General features: G+C 37.6%; 1 protein-coding gene across 1 annotated transcript in view; it reads right to left on the bottom strand.

Annotated features, from left to right (window-relative positions):
• The window catches only part of LOC138592609 (uncharacterized), a 44,459-nt gene that overhangs the window by 9,391 nt on the left and 19,113 nt on the right, over positions 1–15,955 (bottom strand). The window lies entirely within an intron of this gene.

Here is a 15,955-nt window from a genome sequence, read left to right as displayed (position 1 = left end):
CCATTAAGATTTTAAAAAGAGGATTCTTGCACTTGCAAACATTTTGATTCCCTACATTCTTCAGACATTAACCTTTAAAGCTCTGGTAACAGTAAGCCAAACTCACCTGTAGCCTCTCTAGTTAGAGTTGTTGCACAATACACAATGCCAAGGGGTATCTTTGTTTGGTATTTGTGCTGGCGTCATTCAAAGGCAATGCATGTGGAACCATCTTCGACAGGTTTCACACTGAATATACATGGAGATAAATACATACATCATTTTAAGTACATTTTAAATTAAGGAAACCTGTAAAGCATAACAGTAGACAATAATTGATTCGTAATTTTAAAAAATGTATAGGCCTATGTATACGTGTGTGTGTGTGTGTGTGTGTGGGTGTGTGTGTATATATATATATATATATATACACACATACATATACTGTATATACAGCTTCAGTTAAGTTGTGGAACTAGTTGAGTTAGTGGTAAAAAAAAAACCTGTTGATTTGGCATGGAGAGTCCAACAAAATAATAATCTATTAATTAATTAATAATCTAAGTGTACTAATACCTGATCCTTTAAGAATTTCTTCAGCCATGTCTCTTCTTCTTTGAAGAGATCGCTTTGATGATTCAATGTGAAATGTCTGTGGTTTGGTGACACTACATTGCTTTATAATGGAGTTATTGTGTATTTTATTCTTTTAAAAAATCCTAGAAATTGTATAAAAGCACAATTTCCCAAATTGAGTGTTGTAGAGTATCCAGCAGGAGACCATTTATGTATATAAACATTTTCCTGACACTACAATGGTTTATAATGAAGTTATTGTGTATTGTTATTGTAAAACAACCCTAATATATAAAAGCACATTTCCTCCAAAATCATTGCTGTAGTATAAGCAAAATGACATTATTTAGGTGTGAAGTCATTTTGTTGACACTATACCTAACCAGGATGAATTTATTGAATATTTTTATAATGTCCTTTTTCGGCATTGCAATTTGCAGACGGTCCCTGCGCACTCTTCCCAGCAGTTTGAGCGTCAACGCCAACACAGCCCGGAGGGAAGGGGAGGGGAGAGATGCTAGGCAAACGTCAACGTGAAAGTAAGTCTTTTTCTACAGTCTAACTGAAGTAAGTAAGTGAATAATACTAATAATAATAAGATGGATACCTGACCATTGTTTATGCCCATAGCCTACATGCTAGGCTGACAATGGGTAAAATAAATGGGATGTGAATTAAACTACTCATGTCAGTCCAAAATCTTAAGACTATGGGTAAAAATGTTAACTTATTTTCATGTGCTTAAAGTCAATAAGCTGTTTTTCTTCGGTGCTATAGCTAGCCCATTAGCGCTGAAAGACTTTCTTGTATTTTCTATACACGCCAGTATGAGGGCCGGGTTAAAGTAAAAAAAATCTGAGATTACGAAAATGATGTCATAATTTTACGAGAAAAAAGTAATTAGAGAAAATCGTAATATTACGAGTCGAGAATAAAGTCATAATTTTAGGCTATTGTTAGCCTATCTGTTTTTATGAAGGGGAATATCAGGAGAGCAGCCAGCTGCCTGCGTTACAATGAGGACCATAAACCATCTTATGAAGATAGACTTGTGAATGATTGCACAGGAGGTTTAATACCACTTTAGCCAGGGTCACATTGATTGAACACACCTGGTAGCATGGAAGCAAAACATACATGAACCTCTCGAGACGGCTGTCTGCTCTTCTGATATTCCCCTTCAAATAGCATATAGGCCATAGCCTAAAATTACAACTGTTATCTCATTATCTCAGATTTTTTTCCCTTTAAGGCAGCCCTAATACTCTGTTGTAGTAGTACAACAGAGTATTAGGGCTGCTATTGTCAGTGCCAAAAGTGGTCCAAAGAAGGAAAAACACTGAACCGTCAACCTCCACCTTCTCAGCGGCACAGAACAACAGCACCATCTAGCGGTGGCTGAGGGAACAATAAGCGATATAGAAAAAACGCTTGTTCCCATAGCTTTTATCTTCATTATTATTCAAACAAAACATAACATCCACATTTGGGTTATTATATTACCTGTATTTTATATTTTATGTATTTTATATATTCATATTTTATATCAAAATACCGATCTTAAAATTTGTTTACTATTTATAGCCTAAAACAAAAAAAACATAAATTGGCAAAAAATCATTAGTCTTTTAAAATGTTGTCAGATTGTAATTAATAATTGTAATTTAAGAATAAATCATTTAAAATCATTTTAATTTTCTCCTTTACTTTTCCTTTTTGTTAGTGAATTATGTCAATAATCAATAATGTCAATAATTGATAGCCAAATTCAATCTGAAAACGCATGTTTAATCATCTGATAAATCTCCCCATGAGATTTAGTTTGAGATACCATTGGGGATCTACTCATAAATTGTAATAGTCCTAAAACTTCATGGTAAATGTAATAAAATGTAATAAATAAAATGTATTCTATTGGTCGCCGCCATTAGCGTATGCATCGTATGACTGTGCTAAATTACTGACAAAATCTATTATGTTACAAAGTAAAACTACTTAACAAGCAGCTTTCACTTTCGCCACTGAGTAGCTTTAGGCCAGAACAGGTTTCACCAGATGAAACAGGCCAGGAAATAGTAACGAGCCATTTCAGGGAAGCTGGAAAATCCCAGGAATCCGACACACGACGACCGCAGTCGGAACTTTACTTTCACTTTTTCATCGCCAGCCCAGGAGGAGTAAAGTTGGAAACATATTCACAGATTCGGCTTTCTTGGATCGATAACTCTGCAGCGAAACATTGCTTTTATTAAAACGACACGCACCGCAGTAAGGCAGACAGTACGCTACAAGCCCATCTTCAACAGAATGAGCCGTCCTCCGGGCTGTTTTGGCGGTGATGCACAAACTGCTGTCAGAAGAGTGCGCAGGGACCATCTGCAAATTGCAATGCCGAAAAAGGACACTACAACAATATTCAATAACTTCGCCCTGGTTAGGTGTAGTGTCAATAAAATGACGTGACACCTAAATAATGTCATTTTGCTTATACTACAGCAATGATTTGGGGGGAACTGTGCTTTTATATATTAGGGTTGTTTTTATAATAACAATACACAATAACTTCATTATAAACCTTTGTAGTGTCAGGAAAATGTTTTATACATAAATGGTCTCCTGCTGGATACTCTACAACACTCAGTTTGGGACGTTGTGCTTTTCTAGGATTTAAAAAAAGAATAAAATACACAATAACTCCATTATAAAAATAAATATAGATAAAAACATGCAATGTCTTATAAAGTGTGAAACCAATGAAAACTAAATATCTATGATTTAAATAGATCCCAATGGATGTTGATACAAAACCACTTTGTTTAAAGTAGTTGATTGATTAAATTCTATTCCTTCAATTGCAATCAGTTTGTATTGCCACTAAATGAAAAGATACACAGTCACATTTGACAGGTGTTATCCATTCAGTTACAGTAAGTCTAAGTTACAGTGATATAAAGTACCAATTTAATGAGTCAACCTCATGCAACCATGGACCTTTTATGATATGTTTTGAATTTTTGCTTGTTCCCATAGCTTTTATCTTCATTATTATTCAAACAAAACATAACATCCACATTTGGGTTATTATATTACCTTTATTTTATATTTTATGTATTTTATTTATTCATATTTTATATCAAAATACCGATCTAAAAATGAGTTTACTATTTATAGCCTAAAACAAAAAAAACATAAATTGGCAAAAAATCATTAGTCTTTTAAAATGTTGTCAGATTGTAATTAATAATTGTAATTTAAGAATAAATCATTTAAAATCATTTTAATTTTCTCCTTTACTTTTCCTTTTTGTTAGTGAATTATGTCAATAATCAATAATGTCAATAATTGATAGCCAAATTAAATCTGAAAACACATGTTTAATCATCTGATAAATCTCCCCATGAGATTTAGTTTGAGATACCATTGGGGATCTACTCATAAATTGTAATAGTCCTAAAACTTCATGGTAAATGTAATAAAATGTAATAAATAAAATGTATTCTTTTGGTCGCCTCCATTAGTGTATGCATCGTATGACTGTGCTAAATTACTGACAAAATCTATTATGTTACAAAGTTACAGTAAAACTACTTAACAAGCAGCTTTCACTTTCGCCACTGAGTAGCTTTAGGCCAGAACAATTATCTTCCTCCACACTGCCTGACAGTTTCATATATTTTCTCTGTTGGCTTATTTCAGCCCTTCATTCAAACTCGATGATGTCCAGCGACTGAATTATTAAAATGCATTAGTTCTATTGCTGTACCATTTCATCAAATACAAAATTCTAGGTGTCATGCCAGTGATTAAGCCAGACATATTTGACATCTTAGAAAACGTTGAAATGTCTACTAGAATAAAAATTGTATTTATTTTTGCTCTATTAAAATGCTGTTATTTAACCATTCACTGGAACCATGTCGTTGAGAATGTATTAAGGATTGCCAGAGAGTATAAACACTCCATGTCAGTGTGTGAGTCAACATGCTGAACCTCTGAGTAATATAAACATAAAAGAAGAAACAGAGATATATTTTAAACACTGTCAAACAAGCACCTGACTGAATGCAATCAGATACTCTACATCTTATTTATATTAAGCATTGGGATCTTGTAGTATGTCGCCTCTTGGTTTGTGTGGCCTGTGTTCCCTTTCAGTATCGTGTCCTATAATACCATCTTGCATACACTGCATTTGATCCACTTTTAAAAGTTCAAACATACAATAACAATTTAGTGGAGTTCTTCAGTTAAAAGATGGCTGTCCTCTTCCTCTCATGCATTACATCAGGCACTGTTAAAGTAAAATTTTACACATTAAAGTAAATAAACCTACTGTTTGTAGAACTTAGTATTTAAGTGTAATAAACCTTTAAACGTTTTGTAGAATTTGTATTTAAGTGTAATAAACCTTTAAAACTAGAAGTTGTATGACAAAAAGTTGTATTTCGGCAGAACACTTCCTTAGTTGCTATTTTACATCCGTGCAAAAGGTGGCACTGTCGCATAAACACAAGGGTACTGGATATGTGGTCCCAGAACTGCGGTCCTCAACTTTCCTAATTGCACTGAATCAACACCATTACATCAGAATAAATACTTTTGAAATGCTTATTTTATTTTTTCTAAATTGTATTTTATTTTAATGGCCGAATTAAAAATGTGGGAAGAAACCGGAGCACCCGGAGTAAACCCTGAAAGAAAAGTGGAAAAAGAAGAAAAAAGAGGAGAGAGCGTGACACTCTTTATCTTTTCCTGTACCCACTCCTGTCACACTCCAGCTGATACCTCTTCTCCTTCTTCTTCTTCTTGCTGATCTTCTGACTGTTCTCCTGATCGTTCTGACTTTTCTCCTGCTTGATCAGCTGGATGCTATCCTGCTTGTTCATCTGCCTCAGCTTCTGAGTCTTCATCTGCCTGTTCTTCTTAGTCTTCGTCTGCTCGTTCTTCTGACTCATCTTCTGCCTATTTATCCCGTCTTCCACTTTGTTGTTGGGAAGAGTTGGAGTTCCAGCTGTGATCTTACACCTAATTTCTCCTGGTCCGCTGCCAGCAGGCTGCGGTGTGTCTGAGCCACCAAGAGTTTCGCTGTTGTCACAGGCTGGCTCATCAACAGGGAAAGAAGGCGGCTGATCTGAAGATGAGCCGAGAGCGAGAAGAGGAAGTTCATGCCTCTCACTGAAGTGGACCAAGCCTCTGCAGCAGCGCCTTCTATTCATTGCCTCTCCTGCAATGTTAGGCATACGAAAGACAAAAATTTCTATGCGCTGAAAATGACACGAAGAAGCAGTCATATAGCCACGGGTCATGTCTCGGTAAAGAGTTTCCCAGGCTGGCTCAGTCACAGGGACAGAAGAGTGCTGATCTACAGTCGAGCAGGGAGCAAGAGGAAGAAGATCATGCCTCTCACTACTAGACTGACTCCTCTCAGGTATGATGGTGCTTGGTGTCTCTAGAATGTCTCTCTGTCCGCTGAGACAGTCCAAGCCTCTTCAGTGGAGATCATTCTGATGCAGCAACCTGAGACCCATAAACCTTACAGGTGTCAGGTCTAGCTCGGGTAGGTACTTGAGTACTGACGCATTCAGGGGGTACCACTTCTACTGTATGCCTGGGTGAACTGGGGCGTCACGTAATCGAAGCATTTTGTAAAAATTCAAAATGGCTATTATTTTTGCGCCAATCATTCTCCGTTAATTATCTCGTTAAACTCATTTACTTTCAGTCAAATGGACGCGTAACATTGTGATGCCTGTGTGTTGTAACGTTTCTGGTACAGGTCGAGAGGGCTAGCGACATGTAGCAATTAGCAGAAGCCCCGAGATAGCTGGTTAGCTCAGAGAGTAACAGTCAACAGAGTGGGGATTTCCACACGGCAACTTCTCCAGTGCTTACCATGTACCAGACAATGCCAGGTCTCCACGGCGCTACTTTCACGATATACATGAGCAATATGTAGCACATAATACATATATTTACTATAATTTATCTGTTATGATAATAATATGATTGCTAAACATCAAGTGTTGGACTAGAGAAATTAAACTAGAAGATTTTAAACTCGGAAAGAGAAGGAAAATGAAACTGATGGCAATATTTAATAACTCAGGAGACTTGAAATGGGTTTAAGCAAAATGCCTTATATTAAGGAAAATGAAAAATAAAAAATAAAATAAATAACAATTCACAAATTAAATTCTCTTTTTTGTCGACCAGACAGTTCAAAACATTCATATAATATTTTAAACTCAAATTATATGGAATTTTCTTTTCAAAAGTTCATTTAGAATTGTCCTTTAAATCAAAAAAACATTTCAGGCACAAAGGTCCAAAAACTAAATAAAGAGTCCGAGAGTCCTTTCCTACCGCACAGGTCAGAGTTGGATGACTTCGGATCGGTTGATGATTTCTATAAGCTGATGATTGTTGCTGTCCTCTCCCTTGAGGTTTGTTGGAATGCGGCTCCCAGTTTATCAGTTCTTCCAGCTCGCCATCACTCATCTCTTTCCATGACAGGGATTTTAAAAAAAAAACCCGGCCAATTCGGCGTTCGTTCAACACAAGGGTTTTAACACATAGTCAACTGCTTCATCAACAGCACAGCGAATGAATTTAACAAACATTTGGTAACTTCAAAAGCAGTTTTCAGCAGTTTAGTGGGATCTCTACAGCGGCAACAACAGATACCTGCGATTGGCTGCTCTTATGCATAGATACTTCCTGATTAAGCGCTCAGCGGCTTCTCTGATTGGCTGCCAGCCACAGCGCGAGACTTTAAGCTACAACGCGAGATTTGGATCGCTAGACCACAGACAGACAATTGTCGTCAAAAAACACATTTATATTAAGTATACGCTGTGCAATTTATATTAAATCTTGATATAAATATACTAAATACTTGTATACAATACCTTTCTGTCTATCCACCTCACACAGTCTGTGTTCACACGATCATGTAATGTAGGTTAATAGAGCAGGCTGCTGTAATCCTCGGGACATTCTCAGCCAGTACAGTAGATATGACATTAATGCACTGGTCGTGTGTAAAAACAGTCCCTAGAAAACCACAGGATCGCCAATCACCTACCTCACATTGGACAATGTTCTGCTGGGAAACCTTGGGTCCTGCCATTCATGCTGATGTTACTTTGACATGTACCACCTACCTAAACATTGTTGGAGACCAAGTATACCCGTTCATGGAAACGATATTCCCAAGATAAGATGGTGCCAGATACCTCAGCACACCTTCAGAGGTCAAGTGTGGTCCGTGCCTCGACGGGTCAGGGCTGGTGACCATAATGTTATGGCTGATCAGTGTGTATTATCTCCAGAAATCGGTGCATAACTAGAGGCAAGAGCTGACACTACTGACACATTAAGGTCCTTATAGTTACTCACTTATAGCCCTGATGCAGTGTCAGTATGAGAGTAGTCGATCTGTTGATCACACCTTTACTAAACTTTAAAATGTATGTTAAATGAATAGATAAAATGAATAAAAGTGAACAGAGTCTGAGCTTTGATCATTAACAGAGAGGGAAGAAACTAGAAATAAATTAGCTTTTAATGATCAGTGCAATTACATTTACAAAACATTCATCATCACAACTACTACTGCTATTCACTATAGCAAAAACATCTACGGATGAAAAGCACCAATAGTTAGTGACAAATTTACCCTGACCTCCTCAAGCAACTTCAAAAAATTAGCAAAAAAAGAAAATCAGCTTTTAAAAATGCCAAATATCTGTTGTTTTAAGTCACTGGATGTCCAGCTAAGCACATAATATTCTCATCACTCATTCTGTTGTACTGTAGTGGCTCCCGTATATAAACAATCAAAGGTCCTAGCATGACATTCATAAAATTAGTGCTGCTTAATTAGTTACACTAAAATAACTTACATTTGTTAGATTAAAAAATAACACACATACAAATGATTAGTAGATACTAAATATTAAAAAAAAAAATGTAACTATACAAAACAGCAACACTTGATCTTTTTTATTCTTTATGTTCCTGCTGTTATTTCTTGTCTTGTTTTGAGCAGGGTCTGTGTTATGTTTACGTCTGTTTCTTCTTCATCTGTCAGACAGGTCACATGAATAACATTAAAAATAGTTAAAAGGAAAAGTACCTTAGTAGTATTTTTCTTAGTGAAAGGTTTGAACAAATTTATTTCATTCTGTACTCTGAGTTTAACTACTGACTGTTTCTCACAGTCGGTATAAGAAGATGATCTCTTTGAATCTTAATAAAGACTGAGCACCAGTCTGCTTTTAACATGCCGTAGGTGTTCAACTCAGATCTGCCCTTTTGAAAAGTTAGACATTTTAAAATGTGTAAAATACACTCGTCTAATTCTCCTCTCAATGGCTCTTTCTGTACGTCTGTCTGATCTTTTTAATGAGCTTATCTTTTTCCCTTTCTCATTTCAGTTTGCAGAGTTTGTGTTAAAGCCTAAACAACTACTTCACCTTCCTGTTGTCCTTCTTTATCCTCACCTGGCTTTTCTTCTTTTGGGCAAACCTTGACCTCTTTATTATCTTTAACAGTCTGACCCTTAGCTGTATCTTCATCTGCAGGTCTGCTGTCTGACGGCCCCTCACTCTCACCCGAGTCTTGTCCCTTTTCACCCTCTTTTTCTTGATCTGAAACTGTCTGTGCAGCTTCTGTGGAGTGCTGGTGTTGCTGGTGTCTTCTGTTGTTGGTATTGAGCTCTGAGGCTCTGAGGAGTTGGTTTAACATTGTTTCTTATCTGTTTTTTCACCATCATCGCCGCTATCTGATCTATTTTCAGCTGCAAAAATCGGTTTGTCACTTATTGGTTCCAGGTGGTACTTTCTGAACCTGAAACAGAAAAAAAGAAATTAAAAAACATTTAATCTTTAAGATTTTAAACCATACAGAAGCTGTCTTTGTAACTGGGAGTCAAACGATCCAGTTAAGAGCAATCTGTGATGTTGATAAAGAGCAGTACTGAAACTATTAAATAACCAGCTGATTTATAGATCTATCAACAATAATGTTATGTGTATGTTATAATAAAAACATGTATTAATGTGACCTTTTGGTGGCCTCTCATGTTGTGGATCAAGTGCTGGGAAAACAAATTAACCACAGAGACTGGTTCAGTCCTCAACAGCTTAGAATAATAACATTAGTGACAGCAAAGATTACACATATGTATGTAAGCACTAAAAGGCAAAGTGAGAGGAAGAAAGAAATCCTAACAACATGTGGATGTGTTTTATATCTTTACTGTTATATTAAATTGCTTCAGTACATATGTTTTATCTCTTTGCTGTCTGGGCTTCTGACTTGAAGTCATTTGGCTGATGTATTACAATGACATATTGTTTTATTAAAAAAACAACAGCAGAAGACTGACAGAGAAATAGACCTTACCTTTTACAGTGTCTGTGTCTGAATCTCTGTCTTCTTTATCATATGTAGCAGAGTCATTAGGGCTCATATAATGAATTACCTTGCACAGTACACAGTTCAAACCGATATCTCTTTCCCTTTCTTTAATGGTGGCCCATGAGGGTCAAAACATCTGACTGTAATTTTAAAGTCATGTGATGATAAGTTATCGGATTTAAAGAGTAACCTCATTATAAAAATAAAATTACAGACTATATTCAATAAAACTTAATTTAATCAAACTGTTAAAGGTGTAATATTATAGTTATGATGTAAAAACATTTTCACTGTATGTTTTTGAACGACACACAGCTCTCAGAAATAATAGTAGAGACGTCTGTTCTGTTGATGGTGCTGCGCTGCATGTAAAACACTACAAAACAGCTCATCAAGCACAACTACTGAATAGGTACAACATTTTTGTTTTGCTAATACAGATCATTACTATTTATATCATCAATACTATTATTATTATTAAAGTAGTTTATTCAATGTTGTCCATGCAAGATTCCAGGTCACTTGAATGAGATACTGTACATTTCTACACTTAAAGCTCCTGTGAGGAGTTTTTCACTGGTTATGAAACAGACTGAAATAAATTCTAATTATTCAATATGACCTACAAAAGCAAACCCGACCATGATTGATTATTTCTATATAGTTATTTTCAATGCTTGAAACCGCTGGTGGGGGGTAGGTGTCAGACGAAGCGATTAACTGCACGTTGCCTTTGTTTACATTTTTCAGGGCAGAAATTTAAAGTGAGTGATGCATATGACTGTTAGAGAAAGCAGGATGAGATTTTTTTTAAACACCGCCACTTAAGCATCTACAGGACAATATCAGCAAAGAGATAAGAGGTACAGCTTTGTCCACAGGGGGGCGCCAAAATCCAAGAAATACAAAGTACAGGAAGTAAGTATAAAAATGCTGCAAGATTAAGCTGGAGGGAGTAATCAGTAAAATCTTTAAGTCAATCCAAAAGCTCAAAGGCTAAGCAGTGACTGCTTACAGACTGGGTGACTAGTAGCCGTGATAGGTAAATAATCCTCTCAAAGTAGTGAAATGCAAAAATCTGTTGGGATTTTAAGATGATGAGTTGCATCCTGTCAAAGAAGGTGACTCACCATTTGGAGAGGAAGGAGGAGTTTTCACGTGCTTCCCTGTTTTACTTCCTAAACATTAAACAAATAAATGAAATGAGTAATTTTTTTAGGTCAACTTAAAAAACTACAAATATTCTCTGGTTCTTAGATGTGAGGATTTGTTGATTTTGACATTATGATCATGAAATTAAGCACAAAGTGCAGCTGTTTGCAAATTATCATTTTTTACACAAGCAATGAAATACATCCATATGGAAAAAGATGTTTTAGTAATGTTAATATTATATTAAATTGTTTCAGTACAAAGTTTGTTTCTTAATCTTGTCAGAGCTCCATCGTTTCACTGAAGCATTAAATGACAGTGTTTTGTAAATACTGACAGCAGAAGGATGAATGTCATTTTGTGATATTATGTCTATTTATATTTTCTTAAACTTGTTTTTTTAACCCACATTTTTGAACAGTTGTAGCAAACAAACACTTAGCAACTGTAAAAAGTTGTGATAACTCAAGCAGCTTTTACCTTTTATGATGTAAACACTATGATGTAACGCTAATATATTCTATCCATATATCAGCTGTTTGTTTATTGCTTAGAAATGCTACGAAGGGGACTTAAAGTGTCACCTGTGTCCTATTCCTGTTTTTCACTTTGACTGTGTGTTTGTTTTTCCCCTGTGATTATTCTGCATCGAGCTCAGATAGTACATTTTCCAAACCTGTCTGTTGAGTGGAAGATTTCGGATCAGGCTGTGCATCCTCAGATTCCTGATCAGGCTGTGCGTCCTCATATTCATAATCAGGCCGTCCATACTCATATTCCTGATCAGGCTGTGCGTTCACAGATTCATAATCAGGCCGTCCATACTCATATTCCTGATCAGGCTGTGCGTTCACAGATTCCTGATCAGGCTGTGCATCCTCATATTCCTGATCAGGCTGTGCATCCTCAGATTGCTGATCAGGCCGTCCATACTCATATTCCTGATCAGGCTGTGCATCCTCAGATTGCTGATCAGGCCGTCCATACTCATATTCCTTATCAGGCTGTGCGTTCACAGATTCCTGATCAGGCTGTGCGTACTCATATTCCTTATCAGGCCGTCCATACTCATATTCCTGATCAGGCTGTGCGTTCACAGATTCCTGATCAGGCTGTGCGTACTCATATTCCTTATCAGACTGTGCGTTCACAGATTCCTGATCAGGCTGTGCGTACTCATATTCCTTATCAGGCCTTCCATACTCATATTCCTGATCAGGCTGTGCATCCTCAGATTCCTGATCAGGCTGTGCGTACTCATATTCCTTATCAGGCCGTCCATACTCATATTCCTGATCAGGCTGTGCGTTCACAGATTCCTTATCAGGCCGTCCATACTCATATTCCTGATCAGGCTGTGCGTTCACAGATTCCTTATCAGGCCGTCCATACTCATATTCCTGATCAGGCTGTGCGTACTCATATTCCTTATCAGGCCTTCCATACTCATATTCCTGATCAGGCTGTGCATCCTCAGATTCCTGATCAGGCCGTCCATACTCATATTCCTTATCAGGCTGTGCGTTCACAGATTCCTGATCAGGCTGTGCGTACTCATATTCCTTATCAGGCCGTCCATACTCATATTCCTGATCAGGCTGTGCGTTCACAGATTCCTTATCAGGCCGTCCATACTCATATTCCTGATCAGGCTGTGCGTTCACAGATTCCTGATCAGGCTGTGCGTACTCATATTCCTTATCAGACTGTGCGTTCACAGATTCCTGATCAGGCTGTGCATTCATAGATTCATAATCAGGCCTTCCATACTCATATTCCTGATCAGGCCGTCCATACTCATATTCCTGATCAGGCTGTGCGTCCTCAGATTCCTGATCAGGCTGTGCGTTCACAGATTCCTGATCAGGCTGTGCGTTCACAGATTCCTGATCAGGCTGTGTGTCCTCATATTCCTGATCAGGCCGTCCATACTCATATTCCTTATCAGGCTGTGCGTTCACAGATTCCTGATCAGGCTGTGCGTCCTCAGATTCCTGATCAGGCTGTGCGTCCTCAGTGAATCTGTCCGAAACACCAGCTGGGTCTGATGTAAACTCCTTCTTAGTGTCTGACAGTCGGACGTCTTTCTCTGCAGGTCCTTTGATCTCTGGTGCACCTGCATCATGTTTGTCTATGTTAAGATGGGACTCAGATCCAGTTAAGAACGATGTGTGATTCTAATAAAGTGTAATACTAAAACAATACACTGATAAAGAATTTGCTGATTGACAGAAAATTAATCAACAATAACTGCTTTTGCTTTTGTGATTATGATAATAAAATAAGCATTAGCTGCAGCTGTTGGCTAACAATCACTTTTTACAACTAATAATGATTACCTGGTCCTCTGTTGATCGGAGTCTGTCCATCTTCGTTTTCCTTTTGGCTTATCTTTTCTACCTTCTCTTTGACATGCCCTGATAAGAGTGAACAGACACAACCAGCAAACTTATTTGTAGCACCTGAGTTTACGAGTCAGTTAATAACATTTGTTCAGGTGTTACCTCTTTGTGGCGTCTCATCCACATTAGCTGCTGGGAGAGAAAAAAACAATACATAAATCAATAAATATTATTTTCTGTCACGTGCAAGTCCCTGAAATGATCTCAGTTTTATCCCTGCATTCTGGACTTTATACAAAATGATCCCTAAGTAAAAATAAAAGCACACAGGTCACGCAGTGTTTACCTTTTCCAGTGTCGTAGCCTGAATCACTGTTTTCTTGTTTCTTCTTAGCAGGGTCATTAGGGCTGCCATTATTAACGTGGGTCACACAGCTGAGTCTCTGTGGAGAGGGAAGTGTGTGTGCTTCAATCAGAGGCTGGCCTTCATCACCCTGAGCTGACCCTGAAACAGATTTGAAACACAAAATATAGTTTAATTCAACAGAGACAAAAGATTTTACCTTTGAATAAAAGAGTTCATTCAGGAGCAATGGACCAACTTTATCACATGGCAGCTATGGATTGAGACTTAGCAGTGGATGCTGCGTGGTTCAGTCCCTCATCCATCTGTTTTGTATCAAAGTCACTTAACCAGCTCTGATCCAGGCAATTATGCATATCGTCAAAAATCAAAAACATGCTATATTATTATGTTATTTATCTATTTGTAATTGAAAGGATTGTAACCGTAGCTCTCTGCTGCAACACTCCCTGTACACAATGTGCAGTTCACACCAGTCTGATAAAGCTGCTACATGCTGCATTTTTAGCACAACAAGTAACAAAGTGAAAATGCACAAACACAGGTGTTTCATCTGGTGACGAAGCTTGCTCAGTGTCTAACCCTCACTATTGATAACTCCTCCGTTTCACCCTCCACCCAGGTTAAGAGTCTGGGTGTCATCCTTGACAGCACACTATCCTTTCAATCCCACATCAATAACATTACCCAGTCTGCCTACTTCCTCCTACGAAACATCAATCGTCTCCGCCCCTCCCACACCCCCACACTGCCGCCATCCTTGTCCACAGTCTCGTCACTTCCCGTCTGGATTACTGTAGCTCCCTCCTCTTCGGCCTCCCTCACAATCCATCCATAAACTTCAACTGGTCAAGAATTCAGCTGCCCGTATCATTACTCGAACCCCCTCCGTCCACCACATCACTCCTGTCCTCCAACAGCTCCACTGGCTCCCGGTTCAGTTCCGTATTCAATTCAAAGTCCTCCTGTTAACATTCAAGGCCATCCACAACCTCACCCCCCATATCTGTCCAACCTCCTCCATGTTCCCACTCCCTCCCGCTCCCTCAGATCCTCTTCCTCCTTACACCTGTCTGTTCCCTTCGCCCGTCTCCCCACCCTTCTCTGGAATTCATTACCAGCCCAACTCAGAAACATCGATTCATTCCCCGATTTTAAATCACAACTCCTGCCTATTCCACATGACGCTAATTGCTCTGTCACTTTTATTGTTTTTTCTCTCTCTTTTAATGTGTATACATATATATATATATATATATATATATATATATATGTACGGTGTCCTTGAGTGTCGAGAAAGGCGCCTTCAAATAAATTTTTTTATTATTATTATTATTATTAACATACATTTTCCGTAAAATTATAGGAATTACAAGACAACAAGAGAGAAAGAAAAAAAGACTCAGGAGAGCTCAGCGGTCCAGAACATAAAAGGTCAGTTTTTAATAAACTGTGTTCAATGTCAGTCTTGGACGCTTTCTTTACTTGTCAGTGACTTCTTTATAATGAAAACAACAATCCATAAAACTCTCAAAATGTCCGACTTCTCTACAATTTAAGCCGAACACTAAATGCATTTTTCCACTTCACTTTGTTCTTTCATCTGAGTAGGTCTGAAACTAGTGTTTGACATGATCAGCCTATTGAAAGTCATTTAATTATTCTGAGCAGCAATATGCTGGTTCAAGATCTTTATCAAGTGAATCATTAATTAATCATATAAATCAATCAATTAATTCCTAAAAATTGTCAACAAAATATCCAATAAAAGACTGAAAATGTATCGTACCTCTGGTTGGTGACTGTTTTTCCACATCTCCTTTTGCAAAACATGCTGAAAAAAGGGGTGAGAGGAGAGAAAGAGAAAAAAATAAAGAAAGAGAGAAAGAGTTTTTCGCTTGTTTAATAATACTGAACATAAAAAGCTTTAAAGACATATTCTGTCTGTAATCATGGAGGAACCTCTTCCTCTGCCCCACTGAAAACCTCAGATACTGAGTTACACAAAGCTTTGGGAATACATGGACATCTGTCAATCTATACTATAAATAAAGTCAGTTCATGACATTTTTGTTTTTATTAAAGTGTAATTGTGTTTAACTGTACCTTTTTGTTTTCG

This window comes from Semicossyphus pulcher, unplaced genomic scaffold (assembly GCF_022749685.1).
Source record: "Semicossyphus pulcher isolate SPU_LCO1_2020_fin unplaced genomic scaffold, fSemPul1.0.p SCAF_15, whole genome shotgun sequence".
In the NCBI taxonomy this organism is placed as follows: domain Eukaryota; kingdom Metazoa; phylum Chordata; class Actinopteri; order Labriformes; family Labridae; genus Semicossyphus; species Semicossyphus pulcher.
This window is presented reverse-complemented; position numbering and strand designations above follow the sequence as displayed.